Source organism: Canis lupus, chromosome 11 (genome assembly GCF_003254725.2).
Source record: "Canis lupus dingo isolate Sandy chromosome 11, ASM325472v2, whole genome shotgun sequence".
Lineage (NCBI taxonomy): Eukaryota > Metazoa > Chordata > Mammalia > Carnivora > Canidae > Canis > Canis lupus.
Window position 1 is genome coordinate 50,949,512 of NC_064253.1, and position 16,639 is coordinate 50,966,150.

General features: G+C 41.5%; 1 protein-coding gene and 1 long non-coding RNA gene across 9 annotated transcripts in view; one reads left to right on the forward strand and one right to left on the reverse strand.

Annotated features, from left to right (window-relative positions):
* The window catches only part of PHF24 (PHD finger protein 24), a 171,062-nt gene that overhangs the window by 110,616 nt on the left and 43,807 nt on the right, over positions 1–16,639 (forward strand). The gene's annotated exons all lie outside the window — the stretch shown is intronic.
* Positions 1–16,639, reverse strand: part of LOC118350313 (uncharacterized) — a 70,262-nt gene that overhangs the window by 37,625 nt on the left and 15,998 nt on the right. For 2 of the 6 annotated variants that reach the window (XR_007414058.1, XR_007414057.1), the window contains exons 2-3: positions 10,540–10,712; positions 8,932–9,006 (exon numbers count right to left, since the gene is read on the reverse strand). The exons of 1 other annotated variant lie outside the window; for it this stretch is intronic. This is a non-coding gene — a long non-coding RNA (uncharacterized LOC118350313). Of the gene's footprint in view, positions 1–8,931; positions 9,007–10,539; positions 10,713–14,197; positions 14,310–16,639 lie in introns of those variants that run through there. 3 more of the 6 variants (XR_007414060.1, XR_007414061.1, XR_007414059.1) reach the window with 2 other exon arrangements.

Here is a 16,639-nt window from a genome sequence, read left to right on the forward strand (position 1 = left end):
CCTTCAGGGAACTAACATTTTAAGCAGAACAAAGAAACTAATAAACTTTTCTGACAGGGTCAGGGACATGGAGAGGAATTTTCCAGATGATCTTTTAGACATCTTCGCAATTTTATAACTCTAGTTTAACCCTAAAAATCTAAGAATTGTTCATAAACTCATTTCAGTATCTGAAGAGTAAGAAATAAATTAAGAAATTGCGTCCCCTGGGGATCACTGGGTGGCTCAGTGGTTTGGCACCTGCCTTTGGCCCAAGGTGTGATCCTGGAGTCCCAGGATCGAATCCCACATCAGGCTCCTTGCATAGAGCCGGCTTCTCCCTCTGCCTGCCTCCCTGCCTGTCTGTATGTCTCTCTCTGTGTGTGTCTCTCATGAATAAATGAATAAAATATTTTAAGAAAAGAAATTGCATCCCCCTTTAGATGTATCTAAGCAAGAGCCCAGCCTAAGAAGACACTGGTGACAGCTGAAAAGAAGGCTAGAGGCCAAAGCCATGGCCTATACAACTCAAAATTAACTTGCTTCAAAATTATCTTGGAAGAGACTCTTGCATCTTAATCCATAGCCCCAATATCCTAATAGAAAGAAAATGCAAGTCTGTGTTGTGGGGGTAGGGGTAGTATTTCTCCAGAAATCACCTAAGGTTAAGAAGGCAACAGTGAATATCTGGGGCTCCTCTCTACTTCCAGAACCTTCTCTCTGGTCTTCAGGTACCTGACATGTCCCAGGGATTGAATCCTGCTTCAGCCTACTTATCTTTACTTAATCTTTCTCAGCATGGCCAATATATAACCTCTTTCGTCATCTCATCCCTTCAAAGCAGGATCTAGGCTAAGTTCAAAATGCCTTTATGTGATACTCTCACCTACTGCTGCCATCCCACTGTGCTATCTGCAGCCCCAACCCATGGCCACATGTTAGGAAACTGAGCCCGTTTTTTCCATGGTGAAACAGCATGGGAAAATGCTTAGGAAATGTATGATGAATAAACTATATACAAATAAATGCTAAGGCAATTTAAAAAGAATAATATAATGAAATTATTGATAATTTTCTACTTTAAAACATTTCAGTATAGTGGTATTATTTACATATTCATAAATAATACTTGCTTTTCAAAATTTTCTAAATTTAAAAGTATGTTTATTTTTTAAATATTTTATTTATTTGAGAAAGAGAGCGAGAGTGAGAGAGAGAGAGCACGACCGGGATGAGGGGAAGAGGAAGATGCAGACTCCCCGCTGAGGAGGAGCCTGATGTTGGGCTTGATCCCAGGATCCTGGGATCATGACCTGAGCCAAAGGCAGATGCTTAGCCAAGACTGAGCCACCCAGGTGCCTCAATAAGTTTATTTATTTTAAAAATAAAATTCACAATTATACATATAAATACTTTTATAAAAATGAAAAGCTTATAATACATACTTAACCTACTGCTACAGTAAAAAATTATTTTTATATAAAATTCAGACAAAAATTTTCCACATATTTTCTAAATATACCCTAATTATGCTTCAATCCTCTCTATCTTGGTCTAACTCCCACTGGAAATGTAAGCCTCTCCACCATAAGAGGAATGTGAGTCCTCTCCCTCCTGCCAAAATATAAATTTCATGACAGCAGGAACTCCTTTTTGTTTACCACTGTATCCCTAGCTCCAGGAACCCTGCATTATATCTGGGAATCACTCAATAGCTATTGTTTTTTTTTTTTTTTTAATTTTTTTTTATTTATGATAGTCACAGAGAGAGAGAGAGAGAGAGAGAGGCAGAGACACAGGCAGAGGGAGAAGCAGGCTCCATGCACCGGGAGCCTGATGTGGGATTCGATCCTGGGTCTCCAGGATCGCGCCCTGGGCCAAAGGCAGGCGCCAAACCGCTGCGCCACCCAGGGATCCCAATAGCTATTGTTGAATAGGTGAATGTACGTCTGCATGCATCTTTATCTAAAGACAGGAACACTAATGTAATCAAATGGAAGCAAAAAGAATGCATATATTACATGGGTTTTATTACAGTATTGATAATGGGTAATGTTTATTAAGCATTTATTAATATGCAAGGCACTATGCTAGGTACTTAATATGTAAAAATATGATATAGATACTATTATTAATTTTATTTTTTAAAACCTGAGGGAAAATGAATTTGAGAGGTTAGTATTATTATTACATACCTACATATATATATATATATTTTTTTTTTTTTAGAGATTTATTTATTTGGGACACCTGGGTGGCTCAGCAGTTGAGCGTCTGCCTTTGGCTCAGGGGTCCGGGATGGATTCTCACATTGGGCTCCTTGCTGGGAGCCTGCTTCTCCCTCTGTCTGTGTCTCTGCCTCTCTCTGTGTGTGTGTCTATCATGAATAAATAAATAAAATCTTTAAAAAAAAAGATTTACTTATTTATTTGAGAGAGAGAAAGAGAGCACAAGAGTAGGGGTCAGGGGAGAGGCAGAGAAGTAGACTGCTGAATGCAGAGCCCATCTGCATGACCATCCATGCATCCATCTCATCACCCCGAGATCATGACCTGAGCCAAAACCAAGAGTTGGACACTTAACCAACTGAGCTACACAGGTGTCTCTGCATTTATCTTTTTTTAATTTACCAAACCCCTGATCCATCTTCATGAGTTATTCTTTATAATAAAATTATAGAGTAAGATAATGTTCAAGTTCTCATTTGGATTCTCAAAATCATACAGTGAGTGAAAAAGCTGCAGTAAGAATTTTGTTTCCTTAATCCTAGTATGTGGCCAAAGCAGCTTGTATTTCTTCCCAGAAAACAAAAACAAACATTTGTAGTAATGTTGCCCATGTCACAAGGCTCTGGTGAGGGAGAGTTAATAAGTGATTACAAAATTCTTAGTAAATACAAGTAAATACAAAACTGCTGTCGAAATGCAAAACAGCTACAACAGCAGTAATTAATTTTAATCATCATCTCTTTTCTGTGTGCAGCTGTCTCTCAAAATTCACTTTGGGGGCTTAATCACCACATCTGAATAAATAAGTAACTTCCTTGTTTCTCAGACCCTAGAAGTGGCCCCGCATCCTCCCCAGCTGCTCAAGTTCTCCTCCTCCCTAACCCTACACACTTCCTACTCCTGGGTGATTAGATGAGCAAAGGCTGAATGCTGACATTAACCAGAAAAAAGAGTTCAGACTGAGACTTGAGCCTTTCAAAATCCCTGAATTTCATTTTTTTTTATTTCAAGTTTTATTTAAGTTCTAATTAGTTAACATATGTGGTAAAATTCGCTTCAGGTGTAGAATTTAGTGGTTCATCACTTACATTAACACCAACTGCTCATCACAAATGCCTCCTTAAGACCCATCACCCATTCAGCCCATCTCCACCCACCTCCCTCCATCAACCCTCAGTTTGTTCTCTATTATTAAGAGTCTCTTAAGGTTTACTTCCCTCTCTCCCTTTTTGCCCTTCCCCTATGTTCATCTGTTTTGTTTCTTAAATTCCACATATGATGGAGCATCTGGGTGGCTCAGTGGTTGAGCATCTGCCTTCAGCTCAAGGCATGATCCTGGGGTCCTGGGATCAAGTCCTGCATCAGGTTCTCTGCAGGGAGCCTGCTTCTCCTTTTGCCTAAGTCTCTGCCTCTCTCTCTCTCTCTCTCTCTCTCTCTCTCTCTCTCTCTCTCTCTCAGTTTCTCATGGATAAATAAAATCTTAAAAAAAAAACAAAACTTTAGGGATCCCTGGGTGGCGCAGCGGTTTGGCGCCTGCCTTTGGCCCAGGGCGCAGTCCTGGATATCCGGGATTGAATCCCACGTCAGGCTCCCGGTGCATGGAGCCTGCTTCTCCCTCTGCCTGTGTCTCTGCCTCTCTCTCTCTCACTGTGTGCCTATCATAAATAAATAAAAGTTAAAAAAAATTAAATTAGGATTTCTCTGCAAAACATGAAATCCTAAAGCCCAATATGTTAAAAAAAAAATTTATTTGAAAAAAATAAATTCCACATATGAGTGAAATCCTATGGTATTTGTCTTTCTCTGACTGACTTATTTTGCTTAGTATAATACACTTAGCTCCATCCATGTCATTGCAAATGGCAAGAGTTCATTTTTTTTTAAGATTTTATTTATTCATTCGTGAGAGACACAGAGAGAGAAAGAGAGAGAGAGGGGCAGAGACACATGCAGAGGGAGAAACAGGCTTCACACAGGGAGCCCGATGTGCAACTGGATCCCGGGACTCCGGGGTCACGTCCCCCCAAGCCGAAGGCCAAAGCTCAACTGCTGAGCACCCAGGCATCCCAAGATTTCATTCTTTTTAATGGTTGAGTAATATTGTGTATATCACATCTCTTTTATCCATTCAGGTTGATGGACATTTGAGCTCTTTCCAGTTTGGCTATTGTTGATAATGCTGGTAGAAACATCAGGGTGTATGTACTACCCAAAGCAATCTATACATTTAATGTAATCTCTACCAAAATACCACCAGCATTTTTTAGAGTTAGAAAGAACAATCCAAAAATCTGTATAGAACTACAAAAGACCCCACATAGCTAAAGCAATCTTGAAAAAGAAAAGCAAAGCTGGAGGCATCACAATTCTGGACTTTAAGCTGTATTACAAAGCTGTAGTCATCAAGACAGTTTGGTACTAGCGAAAAAGCAGACATATAGATCAATGGAACAGAACAGAAAACCCAGAAATGGACCTACAACTATATGGTCAACTAATCTCTGACAAAGCAGGAAAGAATATCCAATGTGAAAAAGACAGTCACTTCAACAAATGGTGTTGGGAAAAATGGACAGCCACATGCAGAAGAATGAAGCTGGACCATTTCTTTACACCACACACAAAAATAAATTCAAAATGGATGAAAGACCTGAATGTGAGACAGGAAACCATCAAAATCCTAGAGAACACAGGCAGCAACTTCTTTGACCTCAGCTGCAGCAACTTCTTACTAGACATGTTGCCAGAGGCAAGGGAAACAAAAGCTAACATGAACTATTGGGACCTCGTCAAGATAAAAAGCTTCTGTGCAGTGAAGAAAACAATTAACAAAACTAAAAGACAGACTATAGAATGGGAGAAGATACTTGCAAATGACACATCTGATAAAGGGTTAGTATCCAAAATCTATAAAGAACTTAACAAACTCAACACCCAATAAATAAGTAATCCAGTTAAGAAATAGGGGATCCCTGGGTGACACAGCGGTTTAGCGCCTGCCTTTGGCCCAGGGCGCGATCCTGGAGACCCGGGATCGAATCCCACGTCGGGCTCCCGGTGCATGGAGCCTGCTTCTCCCTCTGCCTGTGTCTCTGCCTGTGTCTCTGCCTCTCTCTCTGTGACTATCATAAATAAATTTTAAAAAAAAGAAAAAAAAGAAATAGGCAGAAGACAGGGTGCTTGAGTAATAAAATTATAGAGTAAGATAATGTTCAACTTCCAACTCTTGGTTTCAGCTCAGACCATGATCTTGGGGTCATGACATTGAGCCCCATGTCAGGCTCTACACTCAGTGGGGAGTCGGCTTGAGATTCTTTCTCTCCCTTTCCCTCTGACCTTCCCGCTGCTTGTACTCTCAATCTCTCTAAAATAAATGAATATTTTTTTAAAAAATTTAAAAATTGGGATCCCTGGGTGGCGCAGCGGTTTGGCGCCTGCCTTTGGCCCAGGGCGCGATCCTGGAGACGCGGGATCGAATCCCACGTCGGGCTCCCGGTGCATGGAGCCTGCTTCTCCCTCTGCCTGTGTCTCTGCCCCTCTCTCTCTCTCTCTGTGTGTGACTATCATAAATAAATAAAAAAATTTTAAAAAAATTTAAAAATTAAAAAATAAAAATCAGGCACACTAAGAGATCAACAATAACAAAATAGAATAATTGTTAACAATATACAGTAATAAAAGGTTTATGAATGTGGTCTCTCTCAAAATATTTTACTGTAATGTATTTACCCTTTTTCTTGTGATGATGTGAGATCATAAAATGCCTACATGATGAGATGAAATGAGGTGAATGATGTAAACATTGTAACACACTGTTAAGCTACTATTGACTTTCTTTTTTTTTTCTTAAGATTTTATTTATTTATTCATGAGAGACACAGAGAGAGAGTGGCAGAGACACAGGCAGAGGGAGAAGCAGGCTCCATGCAGGGAAGCCCAACAGGGGACTCGATCCCAGGTCCCCAGGATCATGCCTGGGGCTGAAGGTGGCGCTAAACCCCTGAGCCACCCAGGCTTACCTACTATTGACTTTCTGATGCTATGTCAGGAGAATCATCTGCTTCCAGACTGCGAGTAATGGAAACCACAGATAATGGGGAACTACTATACTGTCTACTGCCTCTTGAGTAGTAGTAACAGATGCCATATGACCCCAAAACAAAAATGATTTAGTATCTGGCCCAATACAGAAGTAGTCTGCCAACCCTGATAGGGTGAGGCCTGAGTTCTAGGGCACCCAAATATAATAAGAATATGAGGGGCACCTGGGTGGCTCAGTCAGTTAAGTGTCCAACTCTTGATTTTAGGTTAGGTCACGATTTCAGGGTTGTGAGATTGAGCCCCATGTCAGGGCTGGGAGCCCCACTGGGCATGGAGCCTGAAGATTCTCTTTCCCAGACATACAAATGGCCCACAGACACATGAAAAAGTGCTCAACATCACTTGGCATCAGGGAAATACAAATCAAAACCACAATGAAATACCACCTCACAGTGGTCAGAAAGGCTAAAATATAACTCAGAAAACAGCAAATGTTGGCTAGGATGTGAAGAAAGGGGAATCCTCTTAAACTGTTGTGAAAGTTCAGTTTTGGTTTATAAGAGAAACCATATGCCTTTTATATTCATTGCAAACCATATGCCTTTATACTCAAATGCAAAGTTGTGCATTTGGAAGACAGACATACTATCTGGAAGACAGTATAGCAGTTCCTCAAAAAGTTAAAAATAGAGCTACCCTATAGCCCAGCAATTGCACTATTAGGTATTTATCCAAAGGATACAAACATAGTGATTGAAGAGGCACATGCACCCCAATGTTTACAGCAGCAATATCCATAATTGCCAAAATATGGAAAGAGCCCAGATGTCCATCGACAGATGAATGGAAAGAAGATGTGGTATGTATATACACAGTGGATTACAGCTCAGCCATCAAAAAAGAATGAAATCTTGCCATTTGTAATGACATGGATGGAACCAGAGGGTATTATGCTAAGCTAGGTAAGTCAGGCAGAGAAAATATATGATTTCACTCATATGTAAAACTTAAGAAACAAAACAGATGAACATAGGGGAAAGGAAGGAAAAATAAAACAAAAACAGAGAGGGAGACAACATAAGAGCCTCTTAACTATAGGAAATAAACTGAGAGTTCCTGGAGAGGAGATGTGTGGGAGTATGGGGTAACTGGGTTATGGGCATCAAGGAAAGCACTTGATGTAATGAGCACTGGGTGTTACATACAACTGATGAATCACTAAATTACCTAATAATATACTATATGTTAATTACATTGAATTTTTAAAAAATATTCTTTCCCTCTCTGCTCCTCTCACCCTCACTCTCCCATTCTAAAGCAATAACAACAAAAAAAACTTTTTTGAGAAGGAGCAGTAAAACCAGAGAAATGTGGTGTCTCCAAAGTTAGGTGAAGACAAAGACCATTTTTAGGTAAGAGAGAGTGATCAACTATGTTAGTATTGCCTAAAGGACAAGCAAAATGAGAACTGAGAAAATTAATGTTGAATTCCACAACCTAAAGGCTACAGGGGACCTTCACAAGAATATTCTAATTGGAACAGTGGGAAATGATGTGGTGAGTTTAAGAAAGAATGGAAAGAGAAGTAGTGTAGACTGGTAAGAGTTTTGCTAGAGAGGAGAACAGAGAAACTGATCAGCAAAAGGTGAATGAATTCCATAGGCACAGCATCTGGGCCACAAAGTTGATAGACCTTCGTTTTCATGTCAGTGTTAACCTTAAAATTTTTGTGTTTTATTTAATATAAAAGAGGAAACCTTACAAAATCATAGTAGATTTTGTGTGAAGGAGAGACATTTTCTAAAAAGCTAATGAGTATAAAGGCATATGGTCTCTCTTATAAACCAAAACTGAACTTCTACAACTTAACTCTCCAAAGAGACTTTCCAGGCAGGAAAAGGAAAGCTCAGCAAAGCTGCCCCAACTGTGTCCTCTGAGTTTCTCTTTCCCCAGGGAGACTCTTTAACATCAAGAACTGTTACAGAGGGATCCCTGGGTGGCGCAGCGGTTTAGCGCCTGCCTTTGGCCCAGGGCGCGATCCTGGAGACCCGGGATCGAATCCCACGTCGGGTTCCCGGTGCATGGAGCCTGCTTCTCTCTCTGCCTCTCTCTCTCTCTCACTGTGTGCCTATCATAAATAAATGTAAAAATTTAAAAAAAAGAACTGTTACAGAGGGATCCCTGGGTGGCGCAGCGGTTTGGCGCCTGCCTTTGGCCCAGGGCGTGATCCTGGAGACCCGGGATCGAATCCCACGTCGGGCTCCCAGTGCATGGAGCCTGCTTCTCCCTCTGCCTGTGTCTCTGCCTCTCTCTCTCTCTGTGTGACTATCATGAATAAATAAATAAAATCTTAAAAAAAAAAAAAAGAACTGTTACAGACCTCAGGAATACAAACGTTCTTCCTTTCACATTCTGGTACAAGCGTAGTCAAAAACTCCTCCTGCCTTTGCAAGGTAGAGACAGACTAGAATATTCAAAGGCCTTTCCAGGAGACTAAGGGAGAATGACACAAACAGGAAGGGCAGAGGCAGGAAACTAGGAATATGAAACCTAGGCACATGAACTTTGAAGCCAGATAATCCTGGATTTAAACCATCGCTCTGCCACTAAGTGGCTGTATAACCTTGTGCGTTACTCTGAAGCATAGTTTCTTCATCTCTACAGTGGGTGAATTTATACCTACCTGTGTTCATTCAGGTCCTCCAAGAAGTAAACACACCAAGATCAGATCAGACTTGCAAGAAATTGGCAGGAATACCTGTGGAAAAAAAAAACCAGGGAGGGAGTTCAAAAAGGATGAGATGTGTCAATGACACACATCTGACCCATAGGAAGAAGAAAGGGTGGGCAACCTGGGTGGCTCAACGGTTTAGTGCTGCCTTCAGCCCAGGGCGTGATCCTGGAGACCTGGGATTGAGTCCCATGTTGGGCTTCCTGAATGGAGCCTGCTTCTCTCTCTGCCTGTGTCTCTGCCTTTCTGTATAGTCTCTCATGAATAAATAAATAAAATCTTTTTTAAAAAAGGGGGTGGGGAAGAAGGTAGAAGGTAGAAGGAAGAGCCTTAAACTGCCATGGAGCTTTCAGAAAGTTTCTGCAAAGCTGACATAGAATCCTCAGGCCAAAACCATCTGTCTCACAGGAATGGGCCTGCTGCAATATCCCTGCTGTGCACTTCACTGGCTGGAGACAGACCACAGAAAACAGCCTCAGAGCAAATGCAATGGGGTATTTAGAATACAGCAGCTGGGGGCATCAATTATGCTCTCCACAGTAGGAGATCTGAGAAGCACATTCTCATGGTTGCACACATCTCCCTCTCTACAGGGGATTGTAGAGCAGTTCTTCCTTGGTTCCCATGGGCCTTTCTTCTTGAGGAAGGGCCAGGTTAGTGGAATGAACCATAGCCCTCATCACTGCTGTCCATCTCATGCCTGCAACAGATACTCATCCTCTGCTGTCTCCACTCTAAATTCTCCTCACTGTCATCTGTCATCTTGGCTGGTCTTAGTGGCTTACCTGGTGGTGTGACCTGAGCCTTCATTTCTGAAGGGTCTGGTAATCACATAGTTGGTAATCACACCCTTCTCAGGCTGGAGTTGCTGCATGTGTCCATTCAGTGGGAAAAGGGAATACCAGGAGACACCCAACTGTATCACATTAATTTCACACATATTCCTTCCCTGTCCCTATTGTATAGCAGCCTTACGTTTTCCTGCTGATCAAGGTCAACTAACTTTGCCAATATTGGTGACTTCTCTTCTCTCAGGCTGGTCCCTGGATGCAAGAAATCCAAAATTGCCCTTATGGCAGCCCATAGCTTATAGTTGAGTAGGAGCCCTCCAGTGTCCCCCAGCAAGACTACACCTTTCTTAGGGAATCAAGACCTCCAACTTTGCAAAGCTCAGAGCTGCAGGAACAGAAAGTACAAAATCCCCCATTGGGTCATTGTAACTGGTAAATGGGGTTACCCCTGCTTGCACCCCTTGTTTCCCAGACCTGTGTATTCTTCTCATTGGGGACCTAGCAACAAAAGTTTTTCTCCATATATATTTCCCATCCTTTTAGAGCATTATCACAAAGCTAGCACTTTAGCTGTGCCTTTAAGAGACTGTTCCAAAATTTTCTAAGACAGCTGCCCCTGGATGGTGCAATATATGACTAGTAGGCCCATGCTCACTTCACACATCCTCTACTGTGAGAATCCCTACTTATATTATAGATTAGGCATTCCATAAGCCCCTAAATAGTGATGGTAACCAAGGCACCACATGTAGGACATGCAAACTCATACCTAAAATAAGTCACCTGGGATCCCTGGGTGGCGCAGCGGTTTGGCGCCTGCCTTTGGCCCAGGGCGCGATCCTGGAGACCCGGGATCGAATCCCACGTCGGGCTCCCTGTGCATGGAGCCTGCTTCTCCCTCTGCCTGTGTCTCTGCCTCTCTCTCTCTCTCTCTCTCTGTGACTATCATAAATAAATAAAAAATTAAAAAAAAATAATAAGTCACCTATCCCATATACCCTGTCCACCTATACCTAACCACTGGACCTTCCATTATAGGTAAGGCCCAATGTAGCTGACTTGCTACCAAGTAGGAAGATGGCTTCCTCAAGGAATAGTGCCCCATCAAGGGCTCAGCATTGATCTCTACTGTTGACAAGCTGAACATTCAGAAGCAGCAATAGTCAGAATTCTAAGGGCCTGCACTGTGATTCCCCCACAGGAGCTTAACAAAATCCACATACTGCATCTTTTCCCATCATCGACATTTCTAACCCCAGACAGTTTTCCAGATCCTATTGGCAGAGTCCTTTTCTCACTCAGAGCTGGCAGCCTTCCATGTTACCTCATATATGAACCAAAGCAATGATCCTAGGTATAGAATATATTGCTTCCAGAACCCAAAGAGGACTACTGGCACTGTGCTTCCATCTTTGAGGTAGAGGATAAAAAATGCTCCAATATTTCACTTTGGAGAGCTATCTCAACATACTCCAGACAATTAGATTCCTAAAATCCTCACTGAAATGGCAGGTTCCCTAATCTTTGCAGGATTTATCTCCCACCACCTGGAGCACATCATCATGCCACCAATGAAATGTTCAGTGTGATGGTTCTGTGGGATACCTAGGCAGTCCAGATCTCATCAAACTATATTATGACCGTGGGCAGGAAAGTTCATATAGCCCTGAGGCCAAAGTGTAAATGATACTGTTGGCCATCTCACATGAATACAAACTGTTCCTGATCCTCTTTCCTGATTGGAATTGAAAAGAATTGCTTTTGTCACATCAATGGCCATATACCATGTATCAATGGCCATATATCATGTATCTGAAGACTTATCGATCTGCTCTAGCAATTAGGCCATATCTGGCACAGTAGCTATCTATGATGAAGGCTACTGCTTGTTTAAGCCAACAATAGTCTTCAATCATCCTCTAGAGATGTGATATTGTTTCTGATTTACTATCTTAGCTGGGAAATGAAGGAAGATGAAGGAACAGTTTCAAAGATTTCTACTTGGCCTTCCTCACTCTATATTTTACCCTACAGACTAAGAACCCAATATGAGGGTTATTCTAACATCCAAGTATATCAATGCAATCAGGAACACACAAAATAACCACTGGGTGTATCTGCAAAACTAGCAGGCCCATTCCAAGCCAGACTTTAGTGAGGACTTAATTTATTACCCGGTCCCCATAGGCCCCCACTCTATTAGAATTAAAATGATGCTTTGGGTCTCCAGGTATCAATGACAACTCAGACTATGTGTCTAATAGTCCTCAAGATGTCTGAGCATTTTCTCTTCCCCAGTATACAATCACCCAAGTAAACTGCCAGAGGTACCTTTTTTTTTTTTTATTGGAGTTCAATTTGCCAACATTTAGCATAACACCCAGTGCTCATCCCGCCAAGTGCCCCCCTCAGTGCCCATCACCCAGTCACCCCAACCCCCCACCCACCTCCCCTTCCACTACCCCTTGTTCGTTTCCCAGTGTTAGGTGTCTCTCATGTTTTGTCACCCTCACTGATATTTTCGCTCATCAGAGGTACCTTTCAAAAAAGAACTAGAGCAAAAATACGTCCTTGCCATGGTTTTGCCACCTCTCTTTCTCCTCTACTTCATGCTCTATCACGATCTCTACAATTCTGTGCAGCGCAAGTCCCTTGGCTGTACCCTCATATCTTGAAGGTCATTATACTTATTGTGGCCTCTATTACATTGAAAGTCATCATCCCTATGGATATTAATGAGCCCCACTCTGTAACCACTTCTTCTACAATCACCCTTGACCTGCCGAGAAGTCATTGCTATGATGGTGATGCTATCCTCACCAGTGCTTTCCCACTGGCCTCATGAATGGTGTGTCTTCTAAGCCCTCCCACAGAACAAAATCAACTGGTATGTTTTGTGACCTCACATAACACAGTCATTCCATTTTGCCCACTTTCCTTAGCCTCTTCTTGATTCTAGTGTCTGCCAGGATAGCTCAAGCATTTGCTACTTCATTCAACATTGGCCATTCCTTTCTTAAAGACTCTAAGAACCACCTCATCCCCTAGGGTGGGGTTCTTGCCAGTATGTTAAATCCTGTGACCCCAGAAATTGTCTATAAGTCTATGAATTCCTGATTTCTGGTCTTATAGTCTAACCCCCTGATAAATACAATCAAGTCTAACCCCCTCAAAATACAATCCCAAGTATACCACCTTGCCTCTGCTAGCTAATTCTTGCAGTTCTTTCAGTGCATGACATCTTTCCTCCCTTACCAGGTCCAGCATTTCCCTGGCCAGGTTGTGCTAGTATTTAACCCAAAGTTATTGACCTACCAGCCAGGAGAGAAGGTAGGGCTCCTAGGAGGCATCTGCTGCCTTAGGGGAGAAGGGATTATATCTGTATAGAGATTGTAATTTATAATACAATCTCTATCTAAATACAAAAGTGCTAGCTCTTACTATACAAGAGTAGGCCACCTCTGCAAACTCTTAGGGTTCAAGGGAGCTTTTAGAGCTAAAATCCCTAGAAGCGTCCATTCAGATGTCCCTATCTCATAAATCAGGATCCCAGGTATTCCCAGCCAGGACCCTTATCTTAGCATAACATATCTGCCTTGACTGATAATTTAAATGTCTCTGGAGCTTGGGGCACCTGGGTGGCTCAGTTGATTAAGCATCTGACTCTTGGCCTTGGCTCAGGTCATGATCTTAGGGTTGTGGGATCGAGCCCCATGTCAAGCTCCATACTCAGCAGGGAGTCTGCCTGTGATTCTCTCCCTCTCCTCCACTCACATGCACAAAGCGTTCAAGAAAGAAAAAAAAGAAAAAGAAAGAAGAAAAGAGAAAGAAAGAAGAAAGAAGAAGAAAGAAGGAAAGAAAGAAAGAAAGAAAGAAAGAAAGAAAGAAAGAAAGAAAGAAAGAAAGAAAGAAAGAAAGAAAGAAAAAGAAAAAGAAAGAAGCCTCAGGAGCTCTGCCATTCTAATCAGATCATCTGTTTGCTGCTCAGCTATGTCCTTTCTTCCACTGCAGTGGATAAGGGCTCTCATACTTAGTCTTTAACTATTTAATACCCTTCCAATTCTCATCCCTCTGCTAAATGAGTGTTCATTCAGTTAGTGGTAGCCAGCCAACTCCACTGTCTTTCTATGTACTGTTCTCCCCATATCTTCCAAATGACTGAATCAAAGTAAAAAAACCAGCAAAGTCCTGGGTGTTATACCATATTTTGGCAAACTGAATTTAAATAAAAATTTAAAAATAAATAAATAAAAATTATAAAAACTCATCAAGTCAACCCTCTCAACCAGGAATTTTTTTCTAGTAGCAACTGGCCCACCACTGTGTGCCAGGGACTATTCATATTCATACTTCACTACCACCTAGGAGGAAATAATCTTTATCCATTGGGAAACAGGTGAACCATACCCAGAATCCCATCTTACTACCTGTTTTCTTGAACCATGTGTATTGGTTGAATCATCTAGGAGCAGATGTCAAGATGTAATCAGATACACAAAAGATCTGTGGAGGGAGCAAGATGAACTCCTGTGAGGGAAAACGGGGAGGGAACCAGAGAAGGGTGAGACAGCTATCAGAACATAATACAGGTTGTCCCCACTGTGTAAGAGAGGGGGAAAAAAGAAAGGTTGGGTAGGAAGAGTTTTAGATGGTCATTTAGTCCAAACAAAATTTTGGCAAGGCCAGTGAGAGATCCTTAAGCCAAAGGAATCTGTCAAAGGAGTCCTACATCTTGCAGGAGCGACCTGCCTTAGTAAGGCTGCTGTGCTCAATCATTGGCTAAGAACAGTCTGTGGGAAGTGCAACCCTAGTACAAATGCAGTGGTAGGCTCAGAGTGCAGCAGCATGTGAGTAGAAGGAGCTACACAGAGAGAGAAACCAGACCTAAGAGATGACATTTTTTAAGAACCTACAGTCAGCTCCATCCCTAACATCCCAATTACATAAACCTTTCCTTGAATTTGTTTTCCTTTGTTCAAATTTGTTTGGATTGGGCTTCTGTCATCTGTAAGTAAGAGAGAATGCAGATACCTGAGGAGACAATAGATTTGATAAATAAGTTTGAGGTCATGAAAGGAAGATTAAAAGAAGTCAATGTCAGAATAAAAAAGTCTGTATTTCCAAACTAACAGATAAGCACATACGGTGCATGAAAAGTATATACTACCCCTACTATGTCTACGTGTCTATAGGTTTAAGAGATAATAGAAAGCATATAGCAATGTTTGTGAAATTTGGATTCCAGCACTGAACAATTTTATAATCTTGGGCAATATAATAACTGACATTTATTAAGTGCATACTTTATGCCTAGAAAGACCCTAAGAGCTTTATATGCATTACTTTAACCACTATTTTACAGACGAGAAGACTGTGACTCAGATATTAAGAAACCATCCCTGGGGCGCCTGGCTGGCTCAGTTGGAGGAGCTTGTGACTTTTGATCTTGGTGTCATGAGTTCAAGCCCCACACTGGATATGGAGATTACTTAAAAATAAATAAACTTTAAGAAAATAAAAGGAACGGGATCCCTGGGTGGCGCAGCGGTTTAGCGCCTGCCTTTGGCCCAGGGCGCGATCCTGGAGACTCAGGATCAAATCCCACGTCGGGCTCCCGGTGCATGGAGCCTGCTTCTCCCTCTGCCTGTGTCTCTGCCTCTCTCTCTCTCTCTCTCTCTCTGTGACTATCATAAATAAATAAAAAATTAAAAAAAAAAACTTAAAAAAAAAAAAAAGAAAAGAAAAGGAACTACCCTCAAGGGCACATATCTACTAACTGCAGTTTTAGGATCTGAATACAGATCTCTCTGACTCCTGAACCCATGCCCTTTACCAACATAGTATATGGCCTCTCTTGAAGTCAATTTGTGTCTATTACCTGAGGCTAAAATGTTTTAAAATTCACAGATGTCACTTCACTAAACATTCGTAATCCCTCTACTCACTGGAATTCTTAAAAACTGTGAGTAATTATGAATATCTGCTTTTCAGATAATAAAATTTCTGGCTATATTTAATAACTTAGAGGGCTAGAATATGGAGCTTCTATTCTATCTGAAGTCTAACATTGATAATTTCACACAGGCAGTGCAAACCAATTTGACATAAATGGTAAATTTTGTGTAGAAGCACCAGGACACAAAGGTTTATAGTTACCTTCTGAGGGATTTATCCTCTTTTTCATCAAAATCTCCAGAAGACTGGAAAATAGACACTCTTTCCCCACCCTATGCAATCATTTTGTCCAAGGTATTTAAAAGAAATTTTTATCAAATAAAGGAGAAACCAGAAATACAAAAGGGTCCTCAATAGTTGGAGTATGATAAAGAAAGACTCTTCATTTTCTTCTGTCTCCAGGATACTTAGTATAAGTCCTCACTGTCATTTATAATCTCAGTGATAGACATTATCTGTATGAGAATCCATTAGGCATGTGAAAAGCTTGGCTGAGCATAATGTGCTCACCAATTCCCTCTAATGTGGACATCTATCATTTTGCTAGATATTGACAGGACACATCCCAGAATTCCATTACTTCCAGTCTGGCTCCTGCCACCAGTCCCTCCACTCAAATTGCTCTTTCCCAGTCCCCAGCAACACCCACACTGCCTAATCCAATGACTGTTTTTTAGTCCTTCTTGTTCTGGAACTCGGCAACAGTTCTTGAGTTAGTTACCTCTTGCTCTGTTCTCCTGCCTTCCTCTGGCTCCTTGTTCTGTCTTCTGGTCACATTCCCTCCTAGTTTTTCTTTTTGTACAGTCCTTCCTTCAGTCTCTTTCAAAGGCTTTTCTTCTTTTTCTGGCCCCTTTAAAGAATTGTCTTTGGTCTCCTTCTATGTTCTCTCTATTCACTCTCCATGGATGATCTCA